Raw genomic sequence first — 5,513 nt, 5'->3', positions numbered from 1 at the left:
ATAGACGATTTGAGCCTTTGAATTTACTTACTACAAAACAAGCTATGTTCTCCTATATATTTCCTTGGGCTCGCTTTACAAAAGAAAAACAAACTACTCCTCTTGATGTGGTCAGAGCGAAGTACTAATAGGCACAGAAACAACAGGAATATCTTTCATTCATTTCATCTGTATGGTATGACACGACCTCTTTTTGCTCCCCATTTCGTTGGAACTGAGGCCTCTGTCTACCGGCCCGAAAGGAGGGTCTCATGCTTGTAAACTAGCATATATCTTGCACAGAATGAACCTTCCTTCAGTCACAACGAGAAGCACTATCGGGGTCTGAACGAATAGAAAACACAATCAACACTTCATATCAAAGTCAACCAACGTTTATCATATAGAGCGGAATCTTCATTCTAATTTGATTAGCCAACCCTCCCTCGAGTCGTATGCTTTCTGATCACTCTCCTATGCTGGTTACTTTTCTTTCAAATGTTACGTCGTTGCAGGTCCTCGCCCTTCAGGTTGAAGGAGATGTGTACTCGACTTCCTTTAAGTAAGTGGTGGCCCATAATAGTAGAGATGTATAACAACAGTAGCTTAACCAAAGGGATAGACTTGAACTCTTCCACACCCGCTTGCCAGAGGTTTTAAGAGAACAACCTTTTGGGGATACCAATTCCACCCATTCGCAGCAAAGGAACTAGCACTTTCTTAAGCTTTCCACCGTTCTTGCTTATTCCCCTTACTTACCCAATGAAAGATATAGATTGGAAATTGGAAGATGGTCGTCCATAGTTATCTTGTTGAAAATACCCTCCCTTACTCATCAAAATGTTGGAAGCGACTTGAGATATCTTTTGGGAAGAGAGAATAACTATAGATGCTCGATATGCATATTGATCAATCGATCTCCGCGTCCTGCCAGTTCGCTAAGTAGACTCACTCTACCGAGGGGCAGAAGAAGATCAAGCCGATAAGGGGAAGCGCGCGGACCCGACTTCTTCCTTTTATGCTGAAACTAGGGCTCCCTCTGGGTAATTCTACCTATCCGTTTGGACCACGTACCTAGATCAAGTCAATCATTTCAATCTAAGTTGTCCTCAGCTACAGCAAAAACAGAAGAAAGCAACAAGTTCTCCGTTTCCTGTTCCCAAAGGGTGTGAATGGAATCAATAATTATATATATATATAAAGTTGACGTAAGCTGTATGCATTCGGTGCCCTCAAGTAGGTACAACTATGGATCATTCTATTCCTTTCCTTTAGGTAGTCCTAAAAAGCAAAACGTAATGGTAGAGGATGAAGGAAACAAAGAATGAAGTCTGCACCTTTGACTATTGATGAACCGCCATTTCGTTCTTTTCTTCTTTGTTCGGCTTTCACAAGCAAGATACCTTGAAGCAGGTGACAGTCTATAGCCCAGGAGAGTACCATTGCTGACATGATACAATTGGCCTTCCTCTTCAGATTTATTTAGAACTTCAAGCGTTCAAGGCAAGGTTGTGCAATCTCTCGTACCTGCGAGAAAAGGGCTTATTTACTACTTTTTATCGATCAATGGTCCACCGGTCCCATCCAATGAGTGGTATCTGAGTATCATAGTATCATAAGAAAGTTCATTTGTACACCCGCTTATCTTTCTATAGAAACTTATCTCTAAATGATTTTTAGATAGGATGTTTCTGGAATTACCCCTGCTACGTAGAATGGGATAGTGTCAACGTCCTTCATTATAGTACCGAAGATGCTCGTAGGCTGGTCGATGGAAAGGATGGCTTTTATTCAAAGAGATGGAGATCCTGGTTTAGCAGCGGTTGCCCGTCCTTGGGTTTATGTTGAGCTTTTCGTATTAAGCACTGGGAGCAGAGAAATCCTAGGGTTGCTTTGGCTTCCTCTTCTGTTCTTAAATATAACTGAAAAGCATCCTGTTTCTTTAGTTGCCTCAAAGCTCAGGATCTCCCCATGTTTCTTCTGGAGATGTGTCAGTGGCTTTGCAATGATGCCGAAATGGCGAACGAAGCACCTGTAATAGCCGGCCAAACCTAAGAAGCTGCGGACTTCTTTGACTGATTGCGGAGAAGACCAGTTGGCAATGTTCTTAATTTTGTGGGTTTCAGTGGCAACCCCATGCTGGCTGATAGTATGGCCCAAATAGGATAACTGGCGTTGAGCGAAAGAGCACTTTGAGCATTTGACTTGCCATTGATCCCTTCTTAACAACTCAAGCACTGATTGCAAGTGGATTGTGTGATCTTCAAGAGAGGCACTGTAGACTAAAATGTCGTCAAATAACACCAGGGCGCATTTGCGCAGAAGGGGTTTGTTTGAGAGTGGCGTTCATGGCTCCCAAGAAGGTGGCTGGTGCTCCCGCGAGGCCGAAGGACATGACCTTGTACTCGTAGTGCCCTTCCAGAGTCTGGAAGGCTGTTTTGAATTCATCGCCAGCTGCCATACGAATCTGGTGATAACCAGCTCTGAGATCGGGTTTAGAAAACCATGAGGCACCAGACATCCAGGAGTTCTTCTACTATGGGCACTGGATACTTGCTGACGACAGTCATCGCATTTAGATAGCGATAATAAATACATAAACGCCAGGAGAAAAAAATATATAAGATTTTTGGTCATAGAACCCCTGGTACCAATGTTTATAGAACTGTCCAGAATTGATAAAGAGAAGCAGCTTTGAAGTCATGGGGAACGAAAATAGGACCCTGGCTCGAGCCCATCTAGTGATTAAAGGTAAAGTGCTTCGATACATTGGTGCAGGGGAATGCGTACCTACGCCTTTTAACTACCTTCGGGAGAGCGGACTCGCTGATGACCCTCCTTGGGAAACAAATGAAGTGGGTGGATTGGAGTTCGTCTCCGCCAATTAGAGATACGGTGCTGACCCAAGCTGAGTGAGTGAAGGCTCCGGCTTGACCTACTAGCTGTTTGCTATCAATAAATAACTAGCTGACAATATGCTATGCTTACTCTCCGAGCACTAAAGCTATCGAGAAGTGATGCAACAAAGGTTGTTGAAGGTAAAAACCGTCAAACAGAGAAATCTTAATCGTCAGAACAACGCTGAACCTAACTTGTACAAGAGTTGGTAAGAAAGTGCAAACGTTGAGTAAGAAATCGCCATAGGGCGGCACAAACAGAAAGAAAGGCTTCTGCCAATCGGAATAGGAATGCGAAATCCCAGTAAAAGGGTGTTCAGTCGAAGATAGGAGGATTCCTTTGATCCATACCGTCATCTGACGGACTTCCTGCTGACTTCGTCAATTGCTCTTTATCGCTTAATAGAAGGGAAATTTCATGAGATAGATGAAAAAATGAATATCAATCGAGAAAAAGCTTAAATAGACACAATTCGTAATAGATACAATTCGTAAGGAAGAAGTGATCAAAAGTACGAGGTCGGCATAGGAGATATGATGTGTCGGAGGCAGAAGGCACGGAGAAGTCAAGATCTTCCAAGATAAACCCATTCCGATGCCTATAAAATTAGGTGCACCGCGTCTATACTACAAAAGTGTGATAGGTTTCTTCGTATTTCTTCCGCCGACATCGCTTTCTTATTCCTAACACAATTGTTTAGCTAAGTTTGCTAACGAATCAGGGAGAATCAACAACGAACACCGCATTTTGAAAAGGAGACGTGATTTATTCCTACCGTCCTGAACACGTCTAGAAACAGCAACCTCGTACATAATACCATTTCGCATTACAGTATCCACTTTCAAGTCGGGGTGAAACTTACTAAGATGTTGGGTCATCAGAATACCATCGAATCGACTCATGTTATGAAAGTAAATAATTAGTGACTTTCTTTGTTTGCTTAACAACAGAAAGTATTCCATTTATGAATATTTGGAGTACACAATCATTTCGATCATAAAATGATGGGTGCGTATTTATGTATTCATGGGAACTATAATGATTAATTTAAATCTTCGATAGTTTCTTGTCTGAATTGACAGTCATAAAGGCGGCTGCATAAGCGTGGTGGCGGGGAAGATTTTGGATTCTATTATCTCCGCGGGAACATTGTTCCGATCCAACAAGGGAATGGTTTCAATGTCACCTAGAAGGAATACTGATGGTTTAGGAGGTTGCCCTTTATAATTAGGGTCTGCTTCCAGTTCCTTAAGGTATTTATCCATTTTTAGCTTATTCTTATTTGGAAGTTTGTTAATGTATGATGGGAATCTGGAATTATTTTTACATATAGGTTCTTCCGCATGATTTTCCATATCACTTTGTGAAAAAAAGAGATCTCATTAATGCTTCTAAAAATAGTTATAGCAATCCCTCGCCATCTGAGCCAGAATGAATACCAGTCAAATCTCTAAATGCTTTTGGCATTCTTTTCCCTCGCATTTCCCTAATTCTTTTATTAATATGGGAATGGGAGCAATTGAGGAGGCATCGAGTCGAAGAAATGAATTGCTCTTTGGCTAGTGGAAATGGGGTTCTTGTCGTCAACGAAGTAACTGCTCTATTTGGAGAGTGGAGCCAGCCTCAAAGTCGCCTTGGTTCTATAGTAATCTCTCAGCGTTTGAGTTGACTAATCCATTGGTACTTAAAGAACAGTGAAACGGCGATATTTCCTTATAGGAGGAGAAAGGGATTCCTGTTGCTTTTGGGTGGGTCCAATCAAGGTACGAAAAAACTCTTTTCCCACGGCTCACTAATACGATCCTATCTTACCATTCTTCTATCCTTCTTCATCACGGGACAGAAGCATAACGCTGATCTATGGACGAAGGAAGGTATCAGAAAATTCATTATGACCTAGACCTAAACCAGGCTGATATTGAACAGAGGAGGAGTTCTTGTTACTACTTCTCGCTGGCACCAAAAGAAGTTTCGCCTGATTCGGACCTTTTGTGGTGGTCTGCCGAGGACAGCACCTAAAAACAACCCTTGTGCCATGGAATATTCCCTTTTACGATTGGAGAACCTAGCTTTAATGACATTCCTGAGGGAGGTATTTCCCCTACTAGGCTCGTTGCTTCGCTTATTAAAGATCAGAGAAGCGAATGCCTCTCATAATTGATTGAAAAGTGCTCGCCTCTAGTTTCGGCATATGCCTGCCATGTACCATCCATGGAGGAAGTAGTGGGTTATTGGAAGTATAGGATTATTTCTCAAGTGTCACCAAGGATACACCCCACTTACTAAATAGGCATGTGGATGCGACATCTGGCTCTATGCGATGAAAGCAATGGGAAATGAGATTCTGGGTTTGATTACTGGTACAAACAAGTTCAAAGCTAGCGAGAGCATAAAGAACGGTAGATTCCATTCAACTGGTAGGTCAAGCCCTTACCCATAACACTTATTCAAAATGGGCTATCCGAAAGAGGAGATCAATAATTCCACTATCAATATGGGTAGGCTGCTATATCTAGAAAGAGAAGATGAAAGGTTTTGGATTATTAGCAAAGGTACTTATCTTATTACTCAGCCAGGCACTTGTAAACCTATCTGTTTACAAGTTCCACATGGGTCTGGTCAGGAAGACTTGGAAT

Source organism: Triticum urartu, chromosome 7, assembly GCF_003073215.2.
Source record: "Triticum urartu cultivar G1812 chromosome 7, Tu2.1, whole genome shotgun sequence".
NCBI classification, from domain to species: Eukaryota; Viridiplantae; Streptophyta; class Magnoliopsida; order Poales; family Poaceae; genus Triticum; species Triticum urartu.
Note: the sequence above shows the minus strand (reverse complement) of the source record.